General features: G+C 47.8%; 1 protein-coding gene across 3 annotated transcripts in view; it reads right to left on the reverse strand.

Annotated features, from left to right (window-relative positions):
* Positions 1 to 20,129, reverse strand: part of TBKBP1 (TBK1 binding protein 1) — a 332,178-nt gene extending 312,049 nt beyond the window's left edge. For 2 of the 3 annotated variants that reach the window (XM_078645597.1, XM_078645593.1), the window contains exon 1: positions 19,847 to 20,129. The gene's annotated coding sequence lies outside the window, so the exon portion shown is untranslated. Of the gene's footprint in view, positions 1 to 19,469; positions 19,590 to 19,846 lie in introns of those variants that run through there. The other variant, XM_078645595.1, reaches the window with a different exon arrangement.
* Between the last annotated feature and the right edge of the window lie 7,396 nt (positions 20,130 to 27,525).

Here is a 27,525-nt window from a genome sequence, read left to right on the forward strand (position 1 = left end):
GAGCTGTAAAGCTGTGTTGTATGTGTTAAATCTGCTCTTTTTAGAGGGCCAATCAGTGCTATTTGAGCAATGTAAGCATCATTGACACGCCTTTAAGCACCTGCATATTGTGACAGGGTGGGGGGGGGTGAAGCCAAGGGTTTAAGGTACTCGAGTTGAGACCCATATGGCCTCATGTTTCAGGGTGCATAAGTCATTTGGGTGCAAGGCCCACACCACTGGAGCAATCCACGCTTCTTCGGGTCAAAGTCCTCTCTAGTAGTCGCCAACAGCTATGTGGTGGTTGGTATAGAAGTTCTGCACCTACCCTCTTGTGCTAGACCCTTGTCTCTACAAAGGAACCTGGCTGGGCAAAGCCGACAGTTTTGGGTTTTCACATAGCTGCAGGACAAAAGTAATTACTAGATGTCCTCCTCAAGTCAGATGCAAATGCAAAATAGCTATATAAAAGGTCCTGGCCATCCAAATGTTAGCAGGGTGAAAGCCGGGTGAAACAGATTGTATCCTCTCCTAGCAGCAGTGTGCCAACTTGTGGTTAGGCGTCTCTCTTGAATGACATGCAAGTGCGAAGTAGCTAGGTTCACTCAGTGAGACAGAGGGGTCCTGGCAGGACTCTCTATAAGGGGGCTGCGTTAGAACATAAACTGGGAATCTTAGATTTTGACATTGTTGTCATTGGACCACTCACATTGTTTATATTTATCCAGCTTGGGGAGTGTGAATAGAGCTGTACAGTAATTTGCTGCAAGTGGGGGTGGGGTAATTCCACCACATCAAGGCAACATTTGGATATCCCACCCACACCAAGCTTCTGTCTGAGTTCAATTGGGGTCACTTATCGTCCATACTTGGTTCTGTTTGATGCACTTGCACTGATCACTTGAATTGATCTAAGGCGGCCAACTTAAGTTGACGGACAAGTCGAAAATGTGTCATATTACAGAACATGTGAAATTTTTCAATTGTCTGTCCATCAGTTCATTCATATACACGGTTTAAATTAATTTAAATATTTACTGAATTAAATAGGGGCGAGTAATAGATGCTCGTGCACCCAGGCATTTGCAGCAGTGAGTGCTGCTATGCTGTAAGGATATGAAGGTTGAATAGGGCTGCCGGGTTCCGCTTGGTGCATGCCACATAACCACTTGCAGGTTAAATGGTGCATAGGAGGGGTCATGGCAAAGAAAACCTGGACAGATTTCCTACTGGGTCAGGTGGTGGTTTCGACCTGACTGTCATAGGATCAAACCCCGTTGGGTTGTATCAACCTTTCATCCTAGAAAGTATGTAGATACTGCAAGATTTTAATTTGGTTAAACTGAGCAAGGGACTGACGGACTTGGTGAGGTACAAAAGACAATTTCTCAAGGGTACCGGATTATGACACTACATTGGTTCATTATAGTTGTATCAAGAAAATGGGTGAGGTGCAAACTTAGTGGCCAGTTAACGGGAATGTGCCTCAGCATAACCAGTGGGTACCATAGGACGCTTCACTTATTGTTAGAGACTGCCTGCCCCATGGCTGGTCCAGCCAGGTGGAGTAGGAGTGGTTGCCCAGAAAAGGGGGCCAGGTCCTCAAGGCGTGGGGAACACTTGTGGAGGACTCTGGCTGACAAAGTGTATTAAAGCCATCTACATTTCCTCGTCTGCATCCCAGCAACAGCTGTAATCCGGGTGCTGGGCAATCCACGCCAGGGTGGGTGTACCAGTACGGCAACACAACATCCATTTAAAGTCCGCAGTTAGATTGGATTCTGTTCAGACTGTCCTCCTCTCGTTCTCACCATCCACTTGTCAGCATCCTGATATAAATTAGCAGAAGTTTGGCACGAGGCTGCTCATGCTGGGTGGGGACATCAGCAGGGTGACTCAGCAGCTAATGACCAAAGTCAGACGGTGAAGGGCTTGCAGACAATGATGACATGAAGCAGAATACTGTAAAGAGTAGTGTGGGTACTCTGTGTCCTTCAACCAGGTGGGTTGCATTAGTTTGGCATTCCAACAAGTGTGCGGTGGCGTCAATAGGGTTGAGAAATTGGGTTTGGAGCAGTTATGCTGACTATCACCAGAACACATCTTGCAATCTTAGTGAAGAAGGTGCAGGCATTCTTTGTTCATATGTCTTACCCTGGGTTCTCACTATCCAAACGCGTTGGCATCTTTTGTGCACACTGGTATACATTTAGCAAAAGTCTGGCTATGCGCTACATATGCTAGGGTGGATACACCAACATGGCCACACAGCATCTGTAGATCGCAGTCACGCTGATGGGTTGGCAGGCAATAAGACGTAAGATGTAGCAGAGTTCTTGGGGGACCCCAGGCCTCACCCTGTTTTTAGATCCACCTTGTTGTGTTTTAGAAGGGAGAGGAGCACCAGGCATCCTCGAAAGGACATGACGCAGTTTAAATCCGATGCACGTCTACATGCTCTCTTGCTTGTGCGGCACTTGGTCATCAGGCTGAACCCTCGTATTGGGGACCCTCCAAGTAAGGGGGCAAACAAGGTCATTGTCACCCATAAAAGAAAATGCACAAACTTGCACAGAGTGCATTATGTTTGGTATCACACAGAACTGTGGTTCCAAAAAGAGCTGTTTTATATCCCCAAGGGGTCCTATTATTGGCCGGTGCTGTACAATTCAACAAATGGAGGTCAGCGGATAAAGATAAGGTCATTGTGTTGGGCACAACAAAAACGTATTTAATCTAACATACTCCTGGCCATAATGGAAGACATCTTTACGCTTACCAGGGAATCCTGAAGCCGAGGCCTGGGAAGTAAGCGGTAAACACAGGGACCATACAACCCCCAATCAGAAGGCCCATTAGCTCAGAGCGCACCAGAGGAACACATATTGGAACTGTGGTTAAAGAGGTGAACAGTAGTTACCAAGTTTCGGGGAGGCCGTAGAATTTTCCTACAAAATGGTCAATTAAGCCAAGTACATGCCCATCAAATGAAATAAGAAGGACTTCGTAAATTAGACATGGCCTCGTTAGCCCAAACACAGCAGGGACCCCGATAGGGATGGGGCACACCTGCCAGAGGTTGGTAGGGAATTGGTCCAGCTGGAAGGACTGGTATCTGCAGGTTGTAGGAGTTTATAGAGCCTGCCATAGTGGGGTGGCCCCGGATATGACGGTGGCTACATCCAGCGCTTGGCGGAGTTACAGGGTGATCCGGAGACTCAATGGTACATAGGGTAACCCTCTTCAGGAGCACAATAGGGTGCAGAAGCCAAACAACCCCGGGAGTCTTTATGGCAGGACCCTGGAGGAAAGCGACGGCGCCCCGCTAGTCCTTCGGGCGGTTGTAAGCCTGAGCAACCGGGGGCTTGCCTGGACACACTCCACCCCTAAAAAGGCATGAGTAAGGGGACAGACCGGTGGTCCACTGTATGTATAGGGGATAAACCCCACAAAACGGCAGCACCGATTGGGTTGGTCATGATGCAGTTGGCTCTTAATGGCGGGCAGGGCAGTTTGGTTAGTCCCCGCAGCCTGCCCTGGGATCCCCCGTATGTTAACCCACCACGTTGGCATAATTCTTGTATGAAATAAACCTGCAGCAAAATGTTTTCCCACAAATAAGTCTCATGTGGTTATTTATTGCTGTGCATGCTATGTCTCCATGTTGGGGTGAGTTGGCTATATTGGCAGTATGTGCATGACAGCAATAACAGTGGCGTATTTAACTGCTGGTTGTGCCAGTGTCGTTCACAGACACGTCACTTCTGTTCTTTCCACACTCACTACGTTATACCATTGGTATAGGTCACTTGGATTCTTCCTGTCAACATGAGCTACTTTTACATGAGTCTAAATGTCATTTACATACGCTGTAGTTATCCTGAAACGTAGACCTGGGCTGGAGGCCCCCATAGATCTCATACTCTGTTCAGTCAGCTCCTCAGGACGGTGACGAGAGCCGGTTTTTCAGCAGCTTTTATGATTTGTTGTTGGGCAACGCCTTACATTTTTTATGTATGTTTGTTTTCCATTTGCTCAGCTTCTTGAAGCTGTGTGTTTTAGAACTCCATGCCAGCATCCGCGAGGAAACGGACTCCTGTCCTGTCAGGAAATAACTCGAGGCCTATCTGTTCCAGCAACTAACAGCACTCACAGCCTCAGATCCTTGCATACCGTCGCCTCCATTTCAACACACATGTATCTGGTATTGATGTAGAACTACACTTTCTTCTTGTACTAGAGTCTGTTTCATTAACTTCTTCCTGCACCCAGGCAATAACCCCCCATGATGTAACCCTATGTTTTTTGTTTCAATGAAAAGCGCCCTTATACCTGTTGGTCTTGGATGTGCTATATACGTTCTTACATATATAAAAATAAAGAAAACCTAATGGGCTAGATCAGTTCGAAGGCAGCCCTGGAGAGCTGGTTCTGTGGTCTCTACCTACTACTTGCTTAAGCATCCCCTCACCAGGAGGATCAAATAACTGGTTCTACCACCAGAGGGCGCAGTCAGGGTGGGGTTATTTGCTTCACAAATGTCCACAGGATACAAAAGAGAGGCTGTCATGTGTCCTACATCCTGCTATAGAGATGGCCAGCGACAGACCCTGGTCAAAGCCGATTGAGTGGTGACTAAACACTGCACCTAAATCATAATGAACCACTTAAATGTCCCCTCAACAACATTAAGATTCGCTGTACGTAAATGTGTAAATATAGCTCCTGTTGATAGCCAGAACCAATGTGACAGATATTAATAGTATAAGTTGTCGATCACAAATGTCAAGAGTTTCTTCTGCAGAGGACATAAAGTCAGTGCATATTTTGTCAATGTGCTAGATAATATACACCAATCTTGCTGGTGTTTTTTGGGGGGGCCTCGCTCACCAGCATCAAGCAGCACTGTTGGGGCCTTAGTTCTGCCCCCAGCTCATCAGAGCCTGCTGCTGGTGACTGCCAGGCAGGGTACATCTAGGAAGGATGAGCCTTGTGATGATGCACCTGCCCTCAATTTTTGACTCGTAGATTCCTGGATCCATGTCATCTAAGACACCGCTGATAACCCTATATAGCTGCTAGGGGTTGACTACAAGAATAGCCACATTTAAATATAAAACCTTCCAGAACACTGTGACCTACTGCTAGAATATTGTGAAGACGAGTGTATCCCATGTTTATATTAAGGTACGTAGAAGTGGATTAGAAATGTAAATTAATACTTACCTATAGAGTCTTAACTACACAATAATATGAATAGTCAATATCTTGGCCACCATGATAAGACAAGTCCATAATACTATTTTTGTCTTCGATATTCTGACATATAACTGCATGAGGACAAGTAAACAATGGCAGTAAAGGGCATCCTATGGCGAGGGAGAAAGACAGCATTCTCAGCCAATAGCTACAAAGGAAGACACACCAGAGCTAGTTTTTGGAGGATGAAAGTGTTAGCAGCCAAAGACAACGGAACTGCCAGCACGAATAGTTAGTGCCTGCAATGGGTGACAGCACAGGCAGCCATTGACGGAGGAGGGTAACAGCTATGGCAAGAAGTGCTGCAAACATAGGCAGCACCGGCAAATAATGCTTGTGTATCTTGACGGTACTAAATGACAATGACTGTGGTATGTCACCACCGGAATTCAATCCCTGTGGAGGGTGACAGCATTAGAACCCAAAGCTCTGAGGCTGCCAGCAGCACACGCAGTATGCCCACTCAAGAGGGTGGCCACCCTAGTGTTACATTAGGCACAGCAACATGCCTAGTGCTTGGGACACTCCGAGAGTCCCCAAAGTCTGACGCGGGCCACGCATCACGTCCGGCGCATCAGAGGGTGGGGGCAAGGTACTTATACCAGCCCCCGCACATCTGCCTTTCCTTTTGTGCCTTGAGCAACCGGGGGCTTGTCGGGACACGCTTCGCCCTAAAAAGGTGTGAGCAACCGGGGGCTTGCCTGGACACACTCCGCCTCTAAATAGGCGCGAGTAAAGGGACGCACTCGTGGTCCACTGTATTTAAGGGGGATAACACCCACCAAACGGTAGCACCGATTGGGTTGGCCACGTTGCAGTTGGCTCTTCAGGCAGGCTGGGCAGCTTGGGTTAGTCACCGCTGGCTGCCCTTGGATCGCCCATAAGTTAACCCACCACGTTGGCAACCTGCACTAAAATATTTCCCAACAAACCTGTCTTGTGTGTTTATTTATTGATGTGCATGCTACGTTCTTCATGTTGGGGGAGTTGCCTATATTGGCACTCGAGGTTTTGATGGCACCAAGAGCGGCTCGTGGCTTGATGTCATAGAATAGTCAATCCCTGGGGCGTATGACAACACAGGAAGCCATTGGCTGCAGAGAGTGACACCACCACCACCAGCCAGTGCCGGAAGAGTGACGGCTCTGGCTGCCGACGTTTGATGAGGGGGACAGAAAAAACTGCGAATGCCTGAAGAGGATAACAAAAAAATGTATCCAACGGCTCTAGGGAGGTGACAGCAATGACGGCCAATGACTACGGAAAGTGACAATGTCAGCTCCCAATATAGGAAGAGTATGAAAATAATGAAAGCAAAAGCCTGAAGGGAGTCTGACAACACAGGTTACCAACCTTTAGGTTTGCAGTACTTGTGTCCAATAATAACGAAGAGTGAAAGCACCCAGAGTTAATGCTGGAAGAATGACAGCAAAGGGAGCCAATGATAGTGGGAGGGGTTATCGTGGAGGGTGATGGAAATGGCAGCTAAAATCTGAGATGAGTGACATCCCTGACAACCAATGCATGAGGAGAGTGACACCACAGAGAGCCAATGCTGTGTGTAGTGACAGCAACGGTAGCTAGAACAGTGTCTGAGCACTGGAATTCGTTGACTCTCTGGGGGATGCTGCAGTAACGAGAGAAATGGTCTTTCAAGTAAAACAGCAACAAAGAAGAGAAAGGGTTAAAGTACGTCACAGCCTTATAAAGAATTCTGAAATGTCACTAGCCCCCACAGATCCCAGAATAGTCTAAGATCAAGATAAAAATAAATGGCTTCCAGGGATTTTCTCGTTCCTTTATGCTATAACTCCGAGCTTGCTTCATTCGGTTCCATAATGCCAAGTGCTGAGTCCTGAAATCTCAAAACCAATACACCGCTACTTTCGAACATTTTAATGCATCTGCCACACCGGCCTCCAAACACCCCCGTCTGTACACTAAAGAAAGGCCCATCCAATCAAATCCTTAATTTACCTCGAGAGTCGACTGTATCCCGTCAGAATCCTCCCCAGGTAGCCGGCTCTATCCAATCCATAACCCCAATGAGACAGTTTTATCTAACACACCAGCCCCTAAAGAAACAACTCTTTCCATCACATTTGCACCCCAGCGAACCACCTATAACCAGCAAACAATGCTCAGAAGAACCAGCTCTATCCAACACACCAACATCCGAAGAACCAGATTTATCCAACACACCAACACCTCAAAGAACCAGCTCTATCTAACACACCAATACCTCAAAGAAAAAGCTCTATGCAACTCACCAGTACCCATGGAACCAGATCTATCCAACATACCAACCAGCTCTATTCAACACACCAGCACCCAAAGAAGCTGCTCTGCCCAACACACCAACACCTCCAACACATCAGCACCGAGAGACTCATATCTATCCAACATACCAACACCTCAAAGAACCAGTTCTATCCAACACACAAGCACCCATAGAACCAAATCTATCCAACACCTAAATACCCACTCTGTCCAATACAACACCCCAGAGTACCAGCTCTATCCAATATATCTCCCAAACAGCGAGCCATTGCCACACAACAGCCTCCAAAGATCCAGCTCTACCCGATCCCATACTCACAAATAGTCAGATTTATCAAACCACTACAAACTCCCAAATAGTCAGCTCCATTCAATCCATAACCACCAAATAGCCCGTTCTAATACAAATGTAATGTCCTATGGAGCGTGTCCAATCCAACACACCAGCTCCCAAAGCACCATCTCTCTCCAACATACCAACACCCAAAGAGCTAGCATTATCCAAAAGCAGCACCCAAAGATCATGTTCACAAAAAACACACCACCACTCAAAGAGTCAGTTCTAACCAACCCACCAGCACAGTCATCTCTATTCAACTTGTCAGCACCCAAAGAGCCAGCTCTATCAAATACAACAGCTCCACAGATCACCAGCTCTCTCCAATCCAACACCCCATACGCCAGACCTATTAATTTACTCCTCTTCAAAGAGCCAGCCTTCCTAACAAAGCAGCTGTCTAAGAATCAGCTCTATCCAATTCCTAAGCACTCATCAAAAAGAGCCAGATTTAACCAGGCACATCAGAAACATTTAAGTCTAGAACCGTCCTAGTACCCCTATGCCAATAGCATCCACATGACACTAAAACCAGTCCAATGTTCAGCATCTCGCTGGACTCCTTTGTGGCAATGTTCAAAAGCATCACCTTTTTAAGACATGTCTACATTTTTTAAATATACTACAACTACGCTGAACATCATGAAAGATGTAGATTATAACCCAGAGAAACAGTTTCTTATAATAATAGATGTAGAAGCTCTGTACAAGCGCATTCCCCAAGAGGATATGATGAGGACCATTGAAGAAATTCCTACGAGATCATCTTGGGAATGCCAGATTGTACATCATAGAATGTTTCTGATTAATGATGACACAGAATTTCTTCTAGTATGAAAAAGACTATTAACTCTAAATAGGGGAACCTGTATGGGCGTTTCTCAAGTTTGGCAGGAAAACTAACCACTATGTTATAGAACAAGATTCGCTGACCGTAACTCACTGCTGAGATTCAATAGTCATCACTCATTGTTATGTTTTGTTCCTAAGACTTAATATAGCACAAAAAATCACTCCCAAAGGGGTATCTTGGTGCTAACCCAAGAGGTCTCTTGGAAAATGTGCCCGTAGGACAAAATCTGAGGATCAGAAGAAACTGCTCCGATATCAGGACATATGACACTCAGGCTGAGCAATAGACTTCACAATAGAGGTTACCCACTGGAGATACTGAAAAAAGCTAGGAAAAGAGCACACAATAATAATACGAACAGTCTCCTTGACACTGACAGGATTGTGCCAGTGACAACTTTTTTAACACTATCTGACAGACTCAAACCGTCACTCTTGAAATATTGGAGTATTTTAACATGTTTGGACAACGGGCTGAAAAAACCCTCTTTGTGTACAGAGGAGAAATGATCATAAGAGATAGACTGGTACACCGAAGGCCTGGAACAAATAGCAAAAGTGAACACAAACCCTAAGGTGACCTCCTCCCATAAAAGGCACCATCCATTTGGTAAATGTAGTATTTTCAAATAGTTCAAAACCAATATTTGATTTGGGTATGAAAACGCCTTAACAGCAGAGAACCTTTACAAACTGCAAAAGTGACCAGGCCTCTGTTTGTGTGGTCACCCACAAGTTTTTTGATTGATGCTTCTGGTTTTTCGACTCAGAGGGCCTCATTACAATGTTCGTCAGAGAGGCTCCGAACACCAGCCGGATTTTCCTAAACCGTGTCGGAACCTATACTTCCGACCAACTTGGAAACATTTCCAACTGACCGATTATGATGGAAAGGTAACCGTTCGGTTAGTTCGAATCCGTTCCAACCGGCATTCGGAAACTACGAGTTGGTCAAAGACGAATCGTACAGCTCTATGGTCCGCGTTTCCGACCAAAGTACTACGATGTCGGATTCGGACAGCCTTTCCAAAGAGGACTGTCCGACATGGACCAGCTGTTGGAAACTGACTTCGGGGCCCGTAGCAGGCCTCCCTTCATCCTGAGGTCTCCGGTTTTGGTTTTCGCCACAGGGTGCAGGGTTTTCCACAACCACCCCTTTTTTCAATGGGAGCCTGTGTTGTCGGTCGGAACACAGGCTCCCCAAGAAGTAAATAGGAGACTTTCCGAATGGTGTTCAGGATCGTAATCGGTCGGACTCACCGAACGTGAGTCGGTCGGAAACGATTCCGACAAGGAGTTGGTCCGTTTACTTTCTGAAATCGTAATGATGCACAGAGCGTACTGAGACCGGCTAACCAGACCTCAGTGCACGTGCACTGACCCTAAAGTGTATGTTGAATTGTCTGTACCCAATTGGAAATGGCTATCTTACCTGTAAGTACCTAGCATATGGTACCCAGGGCATGTAACTTAGAGGGGTCGCTTAGCGTTAGCAGCATTGGTTGTGCTACCCTGAAAGTCCCCCATCCCGCCACTGCAGACTGGTAGAGAAGTCTTGTACTGCTGGCCTGCCTTTGCTTTCAAAATAAGTGGCAAAGCCTCCACTTCCCCTATGCATCTGTGTAAGTCACCCCTCTGGCAGGCCTATCGAGTCCTAAGGCAGGGTACAACATATGACACCAAAAGGACATGTAGCCTACAAAATCTAACATTAAAAATGCAAATCTGCCAGTTTTACTGTGGAAAGGCTTGGTTGCCTGATTGGCAAGTGCAGGATTACACACTGACCCCTCAGCAGTGTTAATTCCTTTACAATGTGACCAAAGTGAGCACTCTAATTATCAAACAACTTGTTGCTTTAAGCTTGACTTGAATATCAAGGCGAAATGTGTGTAACTCTTTGCCGTGCACAGCTTCGGCAAAGCTGCCCCTTTGTTGCCTTTAAGACTCCAGTGCTTTCCTGGGCACCCGTGGAGCCTGTTCCACAAGACAGCTTTCTGCCCTCCTGGGGAGAATTGCCGACAACTCGCAGGAAGTGAAACAATGCAGGATTGCAGACCAGAGAGGTGTTACCTCATCCTGCAGGAAGCCACACGGGTTTTAGCCCCAAAAGGCAGGCTTTAAAGAAGGCGGCGCCTTTGAAGGGCAAATGTATAGCACTAGAGTGAAGGGCTGCCCGGGGCAATCACTGAGGGGGGTGACCAAATGGCAAAAATGGCAAAATGGCAAAAACATGGGTTTTAAACACATATTTTTGCCATTTGTCAAGCTGGGGGAGACATGAAATTTTCCGCACCGGGTACCACCTGACCTTGCTATGCCACTGGCTGCACGGTAGAGGACTGCACCTGCTGGCTCGCAAAGAGAGGAGCTGTGCCTGCAGTGTCCTGCTCAAGAAAAAGTTGTCTCCGAAGCCCTGAAAAGCCTAGAGACTTCAAGGGCCAGCCGACTGCCCTCATGTTCACAGCTCAGGGACACACCAGCTAAAGAAGCTCGCATGGGTAGGTTCGTAGCCCAGAGTCTTCAAGTCGCTATTACTGCTGCTGTTCAGCACCTGGGACCAAGACTTGACGCAAAGAGCTGCACCCAAGGTCACTGATCCCGGGAGTGCTGTTGGAGGGTCGCTGGGATGAAGACTCGACCCAAGAAGGGTTGGCCTGTGACTGAGACACAAAGTGACTAGTAGTCCAGAGGCAACTGGACTTTGGGCAGCCTGGAAAGGACCTCGTGCGACTTTGACCCTGCAACCAGGATCCCCATACCACTTTCGTGGACTGAGGAATACTTGCAAGAAGACCCCTGTCAAGCACATCACATTCACAGCATCCTTGGAGCATCATCAGCATTCTTCATCACTAGCATCAGGACCACTCTTTATGAATCTATTACAACACTAATAAAATGACTGAAACTGCGTGAAGAATGCTTCTCCTATGGACCTAACTGTTTCTGAGGACCTTGCTGAATCCCCTGACTAGCTTTCTTCTGGAGCTGGTCGCTTCATGCAACTCTCACCAAGCGCATTGACACTTGCCCAATTTTACCTTGAAGAGGTTTCTGTCAAATTTGTTGAATTTGCCAATGCTTGTTCGCGGTTCACTGAAATGCTCTAATGTTTTATTTCTTGGAAATTCCATATCTCTGGAACCCTTGGTTGGATCTTTTTCATTTTGCTGTCTTAGGGCTACATGCATCAAGCTAAGAATAGCAATTCCATAATAGCGATTCTTGAGGAATCGCTATGAAGGAATTGCAATTCCTTATACATGTGGATTTCGCTAAAATATTAGTAATTCCTACCCATTCCTTAATTGCGAATCGCAAATAGCGATTCACAATTAAGGAATGCCTTCCCATTCATTCCTATGGGCCTATTTACGATTCCCTAACTGCATTCGCAAAATAGGTAATCGCCAAAATTGTGATTACTTGTTTTGCGAATGCCTTTGGGCTTGATGCATGGCAAACAGCATTTTACCAGTCGCTAACAGGCCGATTTTGCGAATCGGCCCGTTTGCACCCGGTAAAATGCCTGATGCATGTGCCCCTAAGTTCTTATAAAAATACAGTCTATTTTTATAAATCGGTTGTCTGGTTTCTTGGGTGTTGTGTCGATTTCTTTTTCAATTGCTTTGGTGCCATTTATTAGCTTTACACTTGTTCCTTTGTGTAAGCGTTGTTGCTCTGAGCCACAGCTACCCAAGGTCGAGATGAAGGTTTAACTAATGAAACCTAAGTGTCCAAAAACTGTTGGTAAGTGGATTACATGGTGAGGTTGCTCAATCATACCATATAATACACCCCATTTCCTCACAAATGCCTTTGTGGATTTGGATATGTCGACATTACATGGCAAATAAGGATTAGAAACCTGGAGCACACATCAACAATAATGAAGGGCATGTTAAAAATCAAGTTGGCACTACATTTAAGTCCCGTTCTCACACACCAAAGATCTGTCAGGGACAGTTAAAATAGGCACTCCTCTACAGGCAACAGAAATTGATATATAGGTTGGGTACCAATGAGGAGGCCTTAAATGATGAGATAGCGTTGCTCTAGATAGAGCGCAGATGAATATTTGAAAGCAACAGAGTGGCTCAAACATAACCCAAAATAAATATCTAGAGAGATTTATTTGCCCATTCGTCGTTGCTGTACATTTAGATGGATCATATGAACACCACCATGTAGGCTTAGATTTATCAAGCCTTTGCGACGTCCTTGTGTTGCTCAAGGCAAAGCAAAGACAATGCAAAGGTTTCAGTAATATCTACACAGCCACTCAAGGGGCAATTTGCGCTGCCATGCGTGGCTTTGTAAAGAAATGTAATGTAACGCAAATGCTTGCGCTGTATTATGTTACAGTTAAAGCTGGGAGGCGTTCACTTGGATCGAGCATGCGTGTTGCCATGCATCCACCCATGAATTTTGGCACGTACCCAGATTGACTAAAGCTAGTAAACCTGGGAATGTGTCAAAATATTATCAGCCAGATTCATCAACGGAAAATCGGCTCGCAAAGTGCCAGATTCTGAGAATCTGGCCCTTTGCGAGCGCAATTTTTGCATTTGGGATTCATCACCCCAAATGCAAAAATCGCAAATTGCGAAATCGCTAAATTGCGAGGAATTGCATTTAAGGAATCTCTATTTGAGATTCCTTAAATGCAATTCATGAACCATTTTTTAATTGCGAATCACTATTTTTGGCCGCTATTTACCGCGAAGTCTGACTTCGTGATAAATAGCGAAAACTTAGAAAAATGCACTTTAGTGCATTTTTCTAAGTTGTATGTTACACACACACATGTCCTTTGGACATGTGTGTGCGCAACATCAGTCTACATTTATATTTATGGGGTGCTACAGGGTGTCCTTTGGACACCCCTAGCACCCTTGAAATCGCATCCTTATTTGCGTGAATGGGGAGTCATTCCTTATTTGCGATTAGCAATTTGCTAATCGCAAATAAGGAAGCTGTAGAAATCGCAAATAATATTGCGATTTCTACATGAATCCCGTTTTGCGAGTCTTTAATAGCGATTCTTTAATAATCGCTGTTAAGGACTCGCAAAAGAGGACAATGATGAATCTGGGGGATAGTCTTTCCAAGTGAGGCATAAGAAGGAGAAATATGTGTATTTCTCCTCGTTATTTCCTCTTTCCGCATGTATTGCATTCTGCAGCATACATAGAAGAAAAAGCCTCTAAAGATTATTTTTGTGCAGCATGGCATCCCTTCCGTCACAAAAACAATCCTGCTTGTATCGCAGGCAACCTTGCACCATGCTGCAAGGGTGCCTGTGTTGGCAGCACACAGGGCTCCAGTGCAAAATGATAGCAGAAATGCTCCATATCTTTATAAATATAACTGTGCTTGCTGTCCTGCATTGTGTGAAAGGTTAGTGAACAAACTCCTTGGAGTCTGGGAAAGAATTACTACTTCTCCAACCAGAGTTTGAAAGTAATACTGAAAATGACCATCAATATGGCATAATTAACCAACCTGAGCCAAGTTCTCTTTGATTCTCATTTTGGAACTACAAAATTAGCAAGCTGAAATATTTTAATAACAGTGACTTCTCAACTACAGATAACCTCTTGAGAAAGCTGCGGTCCTCAAAAGTCCCTCATGATTCCGACCCGTGACTTTATTCAGAAATCCTATCCTTTATGAGAGTCATGATAGTATCTTCAATGACATGTTTGCTTCCAGTAGGATGACAGATTTGGCTGGCTTATCCTCTTTTACTGCTAATTTGGGGTCTACAATAATGCTGAAATACACACCAATATATCTGGTTGGGGGCACTACTCTCTCAATTATTAGAGTTGTGCTGCTGTATGTAGAAATACTGGAGTCTCTAAAACGATTCAATGAATGTCCCACATCCTAAGATGACGGCTCGGGTTTGCCAGTCTAGACCAAATGGACTCAACCGGAAATTATGTTTCATCAACCTGAAAGGATCAATCAATCCATCAATAAGTCTTGTAGAGTGCTGCTCCTCACCGGTGAGGGTATCAGAGCGCTGTGATATAGATGGTCTCAGTCAAAAAGTCATGTCTTGAGTTCTCTTCTGAATTCTGCCAGGGAGGGAGATGCTCGTAGGTGGAAGGGCAGGTCGTTCCAGGCTTTTGCGGCGAGGTAGAAGGAGCAGACTTTGCTGGAGCCAATGCCTGGTGCGCACGAGGGCCTCGGAGGCAGAGCATAGGTGTCTGACTGGTTGGTGGAAGTTCATGCAGTGGTTGATGTAGCCTGGTCCCTGGTCATGTAGAGATCGGCAGGCATGTGTTAGGAGCTTGACCTGGCCTCTCTTCTCAAAGGGACCCAGTAGAGATTCCTGAGGTGGGGGTGATGTGGGTGAATTTGGGGCGGTTGAGGATGAGTCTAGCTACTATGTTCTGGAGTCTCTTAAGGAGTGAGGATGTGATACAGGCACAGAGGGCATTCCGGTAGTCAAGATGGCTGATGAGGGCTTGGGTGGCGGTTTTCCTGGTGTTGCCAGGGATCCATTTGAAGATTTTCCAGAGCATGCAAAGGGTGTGGAATCACAAAGAAGTGACTGTGTTTATTTGGCGCTTCATGATGAGTTTGGTGTTGAGGATTATGCTGAGGTTGCGAGCGTGGTCTGTGGGTGCTCGGAGGGCCACCAGCTGCTGCCACCACCAGAACCTTGCATATACCCTAAAAAAACACCAGCCCCCTCCACCACCATATGCAGAGACTGGAGAAAATGGGTAAGTTACTAGCGAGGACAAAGTTTAGAAAAGTGAAAGAGTCATCTCGCTGTTCGATTCAGAACATTCCCGAATAAATAGATCCTTTATGTCGGCCATCCTCTTCTAATTTATTCTAGTTTCCGGATTTTAAAATCTACTGATATATTATTGATACATAAGTCTCCCGTCCCAAATTCATTTTTCAGCAATCGCCTCAATATAAATCAGTTTTTTACATATCTCATCATGACAAAGCGGTAACTAGCGCCATTTATGCTATCTAAAATAAGGTCCAATACGGAGGCAGTCATTGATAATGTGGCCGCAAGACTCTACCCTTAATAAATAGTCTTATGTGGGCCATCCATTACATATGGTTACGGCATTTCTATTTTGAAGTGAAAAAACTGGACATTGCAGTCCAAACAGTTCAAGACCACAATAAAGAACTGTGCACTCGCACACTGACTTAGTGTTCAAGATCAGTATATTTACTCGAGTCCAAGTCCTAAACCACAGGTCTTTTATTCCAGTGTACAAGTTGTACTGCATGGGATGGGTTCAGATGTCCAACCCTTCAGTCTCAAAGAGTACATTCGATTACTAAGACAGGCGAAATATAGTCGTCGCAGTGGAGTGCCTCACTTTTGGGAATGGCAGAAGGGAGAACGTTCCATGTTATAAGAACGCATTAAAGAAATTAATCGTTTACAGACACTACAATTTTCTATACAGGAATAAATCAAACCGATGGTATAACAGTTTTTGGTTTTGTTTTTTTCCTTAGACTTACAATTTTTTGTAGAAGGGCAAAAAGGTGCCAGAAAGAGGCTGAAACATGTCAACTATTTGGAAGAGGAAGGGAGACATCTTACATAATGTCACACCCCCAAATCTCGTTTTCCTTCAACAATATGTATGCCAGACAAATTTGAATAGAGCTCACAGAAAACCTTGCCCTAATATAATTTTAACTCCCAACAACCCTTTTACAAACATTAGAGAAACTTTTCCCAAAAATAAGAGCTCATGGTGAACTGAGTGAACCCTTCTGGTGCTGGTTAAAGGGGGGCCAATGATGAAGCATGTCCTCATGAGTGACTGAAGGGTACCCTCCTGTACAGTTTTTACCTTGCGAGGAATGGTCGGTTGATGAAGACAGGATAATAACCTCCTTGACAGAATTCCTTGGTCCAATTTTTAAGTTTATAGCTCACCTAATTAGAGTCAATTAGAATGACATTAGACAAATATTAACAGCTTAAAGCTGAAGTAATATTGGTAGCTCTCTTACCCATCTCTCAGCATTACGTTTGCCACCAGAATTATTTGGTCTCTATCCCAAATGTATCAAAAAGCCAAAGAATCTGGAAATGTCCGATAAATGTACAATAATTATGAACATCAACATGTGTGCAATGACTAAATATGGATACCTCTGTTTCTGATAACTCAGAACAAATCTTCCTTTCACATTGACCCCCTCAACCCCCGACTAAATTGCACCAGGCAATAGTGGATTAATACACATCTTCTAAACTTGATCATGCCCCACGACACTTTTTCACCAGCTCAATCACCCTAGACCTAAAGGGTCCAACATTTAGCAGACCTGAAAAACAAATCGGATTTTCCCCTTTGAAGGGATGCTACCTTTGCTGCCAATCTCTGCCATAATCTGGTGTCAAATTCTACACCTCCCTTATAAATGTCTCTCCTGCACACTCGCCTCCGCTCACGCTATATCCGCACAAAGATATCGCTCAGCACAAACAGATGTCTAAGAACCATCAGCCTTCGCCTTAAATCCATCGCCCACTCCACATAGGCGACAGTACTGATTAGCCTTCACCTTCCATCTTTCGCCCACTCCACATGGGCGAGTGGTAATGAGCGATACTGCTTGGTGTCAGCGCCAAGGCTCTGGAATTGGCTTTCTTGGAGATCAGAACCCCCCCACCCCTTCTCTGCTCGCCTTCGGAAAAGCCCTCTAGACCCATCTGTTCAATTAAAGGGTTTCATGATTCATTATTGTGTGTCTGCACCTGCTCTATTCGCGCCTAACCGCCATTGAGATCGCAGTGTGCACAATAGGGATTTTGTAAATAAATAAACAAATACATTGGAGCCAAAGTGGCTGGCGTTATCCAACCCGACAACCTCCAAGCAGTAGGCTCTGTCCAAGAACCTAGTGACCCAGCGCTACCGAATTCACCAACCCAGAAACAGTAGAACCCGGCAGTGTCCAGTTCTACCTATCCCACCAATCTATAAAGGGAACACACTATCCAATATACCAACCACCAGTGAAAAAAGTGGTAACCAAATCCACCAATCACCAAAGAGTAAACATCATACAACACAAGAGGCCCTCAAAGAGAGCATACACTATCCAAGACACAAAGTTAAAAGAGTACATACACACTATATACGCACCAGCCACCAGGGGAACAGTTTAACCCAATCGATCAAGCCGCCAAAAAGTGCACACCATACAGTACACAATCCCCAAAAGATTACATACTATCCAAACCATCAGCCACAAGTGCACCAGCTCTCACCAATCAACAAATTCACAAAACGTACATACCATACAACACAAAGGGCCCCTAAAGCTAAGCCAGCCCTACCCAATCCATCCACCCACAATGGGTGCACACTATCCATCACACAATACACCAAAGAGTATACCCTTTCCTAAGACACAAGCCCTAAGAATACACGCTAACGCACGAGACACCAGTGTGCCAGTTCCAACCAATCCACCGGCTCCCCGAGTTTTCACCATACAACACATACCCCCAGAATATACACCATTTAACATACAAGTCCTAAAAGTACACGCTACACAACTTAGCAGCCAGTGTGCCAGCCCTTTCCAACCCAATAGCCCTTGAAGAGTACACACAATAAAACACGTTAGCCTCAAAAGAGTAAACCCCATCCAACACACAAGCCAAAAGAGTACACACTATCTAACACACCGGACACCAGTGAACTAACTGTACCCAGTCCATGAACCCAAAAGGAATACACACTATCCAAGATAAAAGCCCAAAGAGTACACTCTATACAACACATCAAATGCTAGTCTACCAGCTCAACCCTGTCCACCATCCCGAGTATAAACTACTCAACACAATCCCAAAGAGCACACACACCATCCAAAACACCAGTCACAAGTGAACTAGCAATCCCACATGACAACCTCTAAGAGTTGACAAATTATCCAATACAACAGAAACAAATAAACCAACTATAGTCTTTGCCCGACCGCAAAGAGCACACACTGTACAACACATCACCCTCAAAATCATACAATTTTCTAACACACAAGTCACCAAAGAGTACACACAAACAAGCCCCTCATGAGTAAACTATATTCAAAACGAGCCCTCAAAGAGTACATACCTCCCAAGATACCAGTCCCCAGTTAGACAGATCTACCCAGGCTACAAGCTCCTAAACACACATAAGCCCCCAAGCATTTTGCACAACCCAACACACCAGCCTCTAAAGAATAACCAACACACCAGCCAAAACCAAACAGCAACTATGTCCAACACACCGACCTTTAAAAAGCTAACTTACTCAAAGAAACCCATCAGCCACCAGAGAGGCTACTCTACCCAACACATCAGCCACCAGAGAGGCAACTCTACCCAACACATCAGCCACCAGAGAGCCAACTCTACCCAACACATCAGCCACCAGAGAGGCAACTCTACCCAACACATCAGCCACCAGAGAGACAGCTCTACCGAACTAATCAGCACCCGAACATCTACATCTAATTAAATTCACCACCTCCTCGAAGAGACAGTTCTAAGCAACCCTTCAGCCATTGTTAAACGAGCTCAGCCCAATCCATCACTGCCCAATAAACCTTTTCTGCCCAGTCCACCCCCACCGCCCCCAAAGACACGAATCCACAAGAATCACATCCATCCCCCCAATGCAACCAAGTCTACCCCAGACACTAGTGAGTCAATTATGGTCAACCAAGTCCAGGCAACATTTTGGTACCCCACCGTTACCTGAGCGTGATCCACGGGCCGGGAGGTGGAGGTAGAACAGATGAGAATTTAGGGGCATAAGGAACGGTAGAGAGAGGGTGAGCAGGAGAGGGGGCCGAGTAGAGGGGACATAATGGCAGAGGGCAAAGAAGGAATGATGTCAGAAATGGTGCAGATCTGGGGGGTGGGCAAGCACCGACAGGGGCATGCCCCCCTCTTCCAGGAGGATGCCCGAGGCCTTCCTTTGCAGCTCCCCGGTTTCCTGACCGAAAAGCTCCGATGCCGTCAACCTGGCCTCGGCGCCTCCCCCCACCCTCGGGCGGCTCGGGGCTGCTCCCGGGCCCCAGGAGGGGGCGTGTTGCCCTGACCTTGGGCGGAGGCGGAGGAGGGGTACTCACGGGTGGTCAGCCGGTGTCAGCAGCCGCCGGGGCCAGGCCATCCTGTCGTCCTCCGCGCGCCGGCTGCAGCAGCGCGGCGGTGTCCTATCAATGCCCGGCCTGGGCCGGCGCCTCTTCCTCCTCCTTCCTCTTCCTCCTCCTGCTGCTGACAACACAAGAGCTGCTCCTGAGAGCCGGAGCTACAGCGGCACCACGTGCCCCGGAGCCCCTCGCTGCACGCAGACGGGGGGACTGCACATGCAGGCTGCTCAATGCACACACACTGGGGAGCGGCGAGCACGGCGTGCTCTCTTCACATAGGACACAGCCTGCTCAATGCACACACACTGGGGAGCGGCGAGCACAGCGTGCTCACTTCACACAGCACCCGAGAGCAATACACTGCCTGCTCAATGCACACATCCTGCTCAATGCACACACACTGGGGAGCGGCGAGCACAGCGTGCTCACTTCACACAGCACCCGAGAGCAATACACTGCCTGCTCAATGCACACAGCCTGCTCAATGTTAGGGTGACCAACTGGCATTGGTGCAAATTCAGGACGGTGAGTGTAAAAATTCAGGACAAAGGGTCAAAATTCAGGACACAAATTCAGGACAGGAGGTCAAAATTCAGGACAAAACTTCAGGACAATTGGATACGTTTTACAGACACATCAGAGGTTGCGCAATTGTATATAAGTAAGCCCAGCCATATTTAGACATATTCAGCCATTTGCAAACCTATCCATCATGTATCCTTCCATCTATCATTTCCCTCCTCCATCCCTTCATCCATCCTTTCACTCATCCATCCATTATCCATCCGCCCTTTCACCCTATCCATCTGTACACTCATCCATCCACTCTTCTAACCATCCATCCATTCACTCATCCATCCAGCCATTTACCCTTTCACCCATCCAGCCATCCTTTCACTTACTCATCCATCCACCCAGTCACTCATCCTTCCACCCATCCACCCTTCCAGTCATCCATCATCCTCCCTTTCTCTCTCCATCGACTCTTTCACTTAGAAATCCTTCCTTCCATCCACCCATCCATCCACCTACTCATCCGCTCATGAATCCATCCATTGACCCTATCACTCATCCATCCGTTCTCTCATCCATTTATCCTTTCACTCCTTCACTCATCTATTCATCATTTTGTACATCTACCTTCCCTTTCACTCACTCATCCATCCTTACATCCACCCTTTCACTCATCCGTCCATCCATTCGCCCTTGCACTTATCAATTCGTTAATCCATCCATCATTTCACTCATCCGCCCACCCACTCACTCATCATCCACCTTTTCACTCATCCATCCTTTCACTCATCCATCCACCCTTTTACCCATCCAGCTACCCTTACACCCATACATTAAGCTATTTCCTTTTCTCTCTTCCATCCTTTCATTCACTCATCAATCCATCCATCATCTCCCATTATCCACCTATTCAATCTTTCATTCATCCATTCACCCTTTCACTAATTCATCCAGCCATCCCTTCACTTACTCACTAGCCCACCTTTTCATATTAATTTTTAGCTGAGCCTTTTTGAGAAGAGGCCCATCAAGAACTTCACCCTCGCTGCAGGAGCCATTCCAGGAGTGAGACAGGAGCCACCCGGGGCGGAGACAGGATCCAACACAGGGGGACAGGAGCCATCACAGGCCGGGGGTGGGAGGGGGACAGGAGCCATCACTGGGGGGGCAGGAGCCATCCCAGGAGGGGGAACAGGATCCACCAGGGTTGGCACAGGGGTGGGCATGCAGTATTCTAGTATCATCTTGGTCTCTTCCAGGGTGGGGTAGGGCTCCTCACCCCTCCTGGACAAGACAAGGAGAAGACAAGCTCTGTTTCCAAAAAGTTAGTTTTGCCCCCCTCCCCCCACTGTGATGTACAGTACTTACAGGAGATACTTTAAGAGAACTGATTGAACTGATTGTCCTCCATACTTTGTTAATCAGTGTGGATGTGATTGTGCCATTTCTTTATTTTATTACATTATAGACTGCATGTTGAAGAACCAAGGTTTGTTTACAATTTAGTGACAGTAATTGAGCTCTGTGAAAAGAACCACGTGCTGCCTCAGTGTAATCAGGGCCGGTTCTAGGATGCTTGGGGCCCTGGGCAGAAAGGGAATGTCTCACACCAATTGCAGATACAAGATGCATTCAGCGCTGTTTGCATCTGAATAGATGCCCCTGCTCCCTGAAGCTGCCGCCCCCCCTCTGTCACCTTCAAGCACCTCTTAACAGCTCATCAAGGGCTGAAGGTGTGAGGGTTGCTGCCATCACGCTGCGCCTCTCCAATGCTGCTGATCGGAGTCTGTTACTCCCGACCTCAACAGCATTGGCGTCAAGAAGGGAGGTGGGTGCCAGCTGTGCGACCAGTTAAAATTACGGACAAAAGGCGTCCGTTAAAGAATCCTTCACGGACAACGGACAGACGGCCGTAATTACGGACTGTCCGTGAAATTTACGGACGGTTGGTCACCCTACTCAATGTACACATCCTGCTCAATGCACACACACTGGGGAGCGGCGAGCACGGCGTGCTCACTTCACACAGCCTGCTCAATGCACACAAACTGAGGAGCAGCGAGCACAGCGTGTTCACTTCACACAACACCACACAGCCTGCTCAATGCACACACACTGGGGAGCACAAGAACAGCGCGAACACTTCACACAGCAGGGGAGAGCAGCACACAGTCTGCCCAATGCACACAGCCTGCTCAATGCGCACACACTGGGGAGCGGGGAGCACAGCGTGTTCATTTCACACAGCCTGCTAAATGCACACAAACTGGGGAGCAGCTAGCACAGCATGTTCACTTCACACAGCACCAAACAGCCTGCTCAATGCACACAAACTGAGGAGCAGCGAGCACAGCGTGTTCACTTCACACAGCACCACACAGCCTGCTCAATGCACACACACTGGGGAGCGGCGAGCACGGCGTGCTCACTTCACACAGCACACAGCCTGCTCAATGCACACATCCTGCTCAATGCACACAAACTGAGGAGCAGCGAGCACAGCGTGTTCACTTCACACAGCACCACACAGCCTGCTCAATGCACACACACTGGGGAGCGGCGAGCACGGCGTGCTCACTTCACACAGCACACATCCTGTTCAATGCACACACACTGGGGAGCGGCGAGCACGGCGTGCTCACTTCACACAGCACACAGCCTGCTCAATGCACACAGCCTGCTCAATGCACACAAACTGAGGAGCAGCGAGCACAGCGTGTTCACAGCACCACACAGCCTGCTCAATGCACACACGCTGGGGAGCGGCGAGCACGGCGTGCTCACTGCACACAGCCTGCTCAATGCACACAGCCTGCGTAATGCACACACACTGGGGAGCGGCGAGCAGAGCGTGCTCACTTCACACAGCACCCGAGAGCAATACACTGCCTGCTCAATGCACACAGCCTGCTCAATGCACACATCCTGCTCAATGCACACACACTGGGGAGCGGCGAGCACAGCGTACTCACTTCACACAGCACCCGAGAGCAATACACTGCCTGCTCAATGCACACATCCTGCTCAATGCACACACACTGGGGAGCGGCGAGCACAGCGTGCTCACTTCACACAGCACCCGAGAGCAATACACTGCCTGCTCAATGCACACAGCCTGCTCAATGTTAGGGTGACCAACTGGCATTGGTGCAAATTCAGGACGGTGAGTGTAAAAATTCAGGACAAAGGGTCAAAATTCAGGACACAAATTCAGGACAGGAGGTCAAAATTCAGGACAAAACTTCAGGACAATTGGATACGTTTTACAGACACATCAGAGGTTGCGCAATTGTATATAAGTAAGCCCAGCCATATTTAGACATATTCAGCCATTTGCAAACCTATCCATCATGTATCCTTCCATCTATCATTTCCCTCCTCCATCCCTCCATCCATCCTTTCACTCATCCATCCATTATCCATCCGCCCTTTCACCCTATCCATCTGTACACTCATCCATCCACTCTTCTAACCATCCATCCATTCACTCATCCATCCAGCCATTTACCCTTTCACCCATCCAGCCATCCTTTCACTTACTCATCCATCCACCCAGTCACTCATCCTTCCACCCATCCACCCTTCCAGTCATCCATCATCCTCCCTTTCTCTCTCCATCGACTCTTTCACTTAGCAATCCTTCCTTCCATCCACCCATCCATCCACCTACTCATCCGCTCATGAATCCATCCATTGACCCTATCACTCATCCATCCGTTCTCTCATCCATTTATCCTTTCACTCCTTCACTCATCTATTCATCATTTTGTACATCTACCTTCCCTTTCACTCACTCATCCATCCTTACATCCACCCTTTCACTCATCCGTCCATCCATTCGCCCTTGCACTTATCAATTCGTTAATCCATCCATCATTTCACTCATCCGCCCACCCACTCACTCATCATCCACCTTTTCACTCATCCATCCTTTCACTCATCCATCCACCCTTTTACCCATCCAGCTACCCTTACACCCATACATTAAGCTATTTCCTTTTCTCTCTTCCATCCTTTCATTCACTCATCAATCCATCCATCATCTCCCATTATCCACCTATTCAATCTTTCATTCATCCATTCACCCTTTCACTAATTCATCCAGCCATCCCTTCACTTACTCACTAGCCCACCTTTTCATATTAATTTTTAGCTGAGCCTTTTTGAGAAGAGGCCCATCAAGAACTTCACCCTCGCTGCAGGAGCCATTCCAGGAGTGAGACAGGAGCCACCCGGGGCGGAGACAGGATCCAACACAGGGGGACAGGAGCCATCACAGGCCGGGGGTGGGAGGGGGACAGGAGCCATCACTGGGGGGGCAGGAGCCATCCCAGGAGGGGGAACAGGATCCACCAGGGTTGGCACAGGGGTGGGCATGCAGTATTCTAGTATCATCTTGGTCTCTTCCAGGGTGGGGTAGGGCTCCTCACCCCTCCTGGACAAGACAAGGAGAAGACAAGCTCTGTTTCCAAAACGTTAGTTTTGCCCCCCTCCCCCCACTGTGATGTACAGTACTTACAGGAGATACTTTAAGAGAACTGATTGAACTGATTGTCCTCCATACTTTGTTAATCAGTGTGGATGTGATTGTGCCATTTCTTTATTTTATTACATTATAGACTGCATGTTGAAGAACCAAGGTTTGTTTACAATTTAGTGACAGTAATTGAGCTCTGTGAAAAGAACCACGTGCTGCCTCAGTGTAATCAGGGCCGGTTCTAGGATGCTTGGGGCCCTGGGCAGAAAGGGAATGTCTCACACCAATTGCAGATACAAGATGCATTCAGCGCTGTTTGCATCTGAATAGATGCCCCTGCTCCCTGAAGCTGCCGCCCCCCCTCTGTCACCTTCAAGCACCTCTTAACAGCTCATCAAGGGCTGAAGGTGTGAGGGTTGCTGCCATCACGCTGCGCCTCTCCAATGCTGCTGATCGGAGTCTGTTACTCCCGACCTCAACAGCATTGGCGTCAAGAAGGGAGGTGGGTGCCAGCTGTGCGACCAGTTAAAATTACGGACAAAAGGCGTCCGTTAAAGAATCCTTCACGGACAACGGACAGACGGCCGTAATTACGGACTGTCCGTGAAATTTACGGACGGTTGGTCACCCTACTCAATGTACACATCCTGCTCAATGCACACACACTGGGGAGCGGCGAGCACGGCGTGCTCACTTCACACAGCCTGCTCAATGCACACACACTGGGGAGCGGCGAGCACGGCGTGCTCACTTCGCACACAGCCTGCTCAATGCACACAAACTGAGGAGCAGCGAGCACAGCGTGTTCACTTCACACAACACCACACAGCCTGCTCAATGCACACACACTGGGGAGCACAAGAACAGCGCGAACACTTCACACAGCAGGGGAGAGCAGCACACAGTCTGCCCAATGCACACAGCCTGCTCAATGCGCACACACTGGGGAGCGGGGAGCACAGCGTGTTCATTTCACACAGCCTGCTAAATGCACACAAACTGGGGAGCAGCTAGCACAGCATGTTCACTTCACACAGCACCAAACAGCCTGCTCAATGCACACAAACTGAGGAGCGGCGAGCACGGCGTGCTCACTTCACACAGCCTGCTCAATGCACACACACTGGGGAGCGGCGAGCACGGCGTGCTCACTTCGCACACAGCCTGCTCAATGCACACAAACTGAGGAGCAGCGAGCACAGCGTGTTCACTTCACACAACACCACACAGCCTGCTCAATGCACACACACTGGGGAGCACAAGAACAGCGCGAACACTTCACACAGCAGGGGAGAGCAGCACACAGTCTGCCCAATGCACACAGCCTGCTCAATGCGCACACACTGGGGAGCGGGGAGCACAGCGTGTTCATTTCACACAGCCTGCTAAATGCACACAAACTGGGGAGCAGCTAGCACAGCATGTTCACTTCACACAGCACCAAACAGCCTGCTCAATGCACACAAACTGAGGAGCAGCGAGCACAGCGTGTTCACTTCACACAGCACCACACAGCCTGCTCAATGCACACACACTGGGGAGCGGCGAGCACGGCGTGCTCACTTCACACAGCACACAGCCTGCTCAATGCACACATCCTGCTCAATGCACACAAACTGAGGAGCAGCGAGCACAGCGTGTTCACTTCACACAGCACCACACAGCTTGCTCAATGCACACACACTGGGGAGCGGCGAGCACGGCGTGCTCACTTCACACAGCACACATCCTGTTCAATGCACACACACTGGGGAGCGGCGAGCACGGCGTGCTCACTTCACACAGCACACAGCCTGCTCAATGCACACAGCCTGCTCAATGCACACAAACTGAGGAGCAGCGAGCACAGCGTGTTCACAGCACCACACAGCCTGCTCAATGCACACACGCTGGGGAGCGGCGAGCACGGCGTGCTCACTGCACACAGCCTGCTCAATGCACACAGCCTTCGTAATGCACAGACACTGGGGAGCGGCGAGCAGAGCGTGCTCACTTCACACAGCACCCGAGAGCAATACACTGCCTGCTCAATGCACACAGCCTGCTCAATGCACACATCCTGCTCAATGCACACACACTGGGGAGCGGCGAGCACGGCGTGCTCACATCACACAGCACACAGCCTGCTCAGTGTACACAGCCTGCTGAATGCACACAAACTGGTGAGCAGCGAGCACAGTGTGTTCACTTCACACAGCACGGGAGAGCAGCACACCTCCTGCTCAGTGTACACAGCCTGCTGAATGCACACAAACTGGTGAGCAGCGAGCACAGCATGTTCACTTCACACAGCACGGGAGAGCAGCACACAGCCTGCTCAGTGCACACAATGTAGGTAAGCAGTGGGCACAGCGTGTTCACTTCAAACAGCACGGGAGAGCAGCACACAGCCTGCTCAATGCACACAAACTGGCGAGCAGCGAGCACAGCGGGTTCACTTCACACAACACGGGAGAGCAGCGCACAGCCTGCTCAATGCACACAAACAGGTCAGCAAATGAGCACAGCGTGTTCACTTCATACAGCACGGGAGAGCAGCACACAGCCTGCTCAGTGTACACAGCCTGCTGAATGCACACAAACTGGTGAGCAGCGAGCACAGTGTGTTCACTTCACACAGCACGGGAGAGCAGCACACCTCCTGCTCAGTGCACACAGCCTGCTCAAT

The sequence above is a fragment of the Lissotriton helveticus genome, chromosome 5_1 (assembly GCF_964261635.1).
Source record: "Lissotriton helveticus chromosome 5_1, aLisHel1.1, whole genome shotgun sequence".
In the NCBI taxonomy this organism is placed as follows: domain Eukaryota; kingdom Metazoa; phylum Chordata; class Amphibia; order Caudata; family Salamandridae; genus Lissotriton; species Lissotriton helveticus.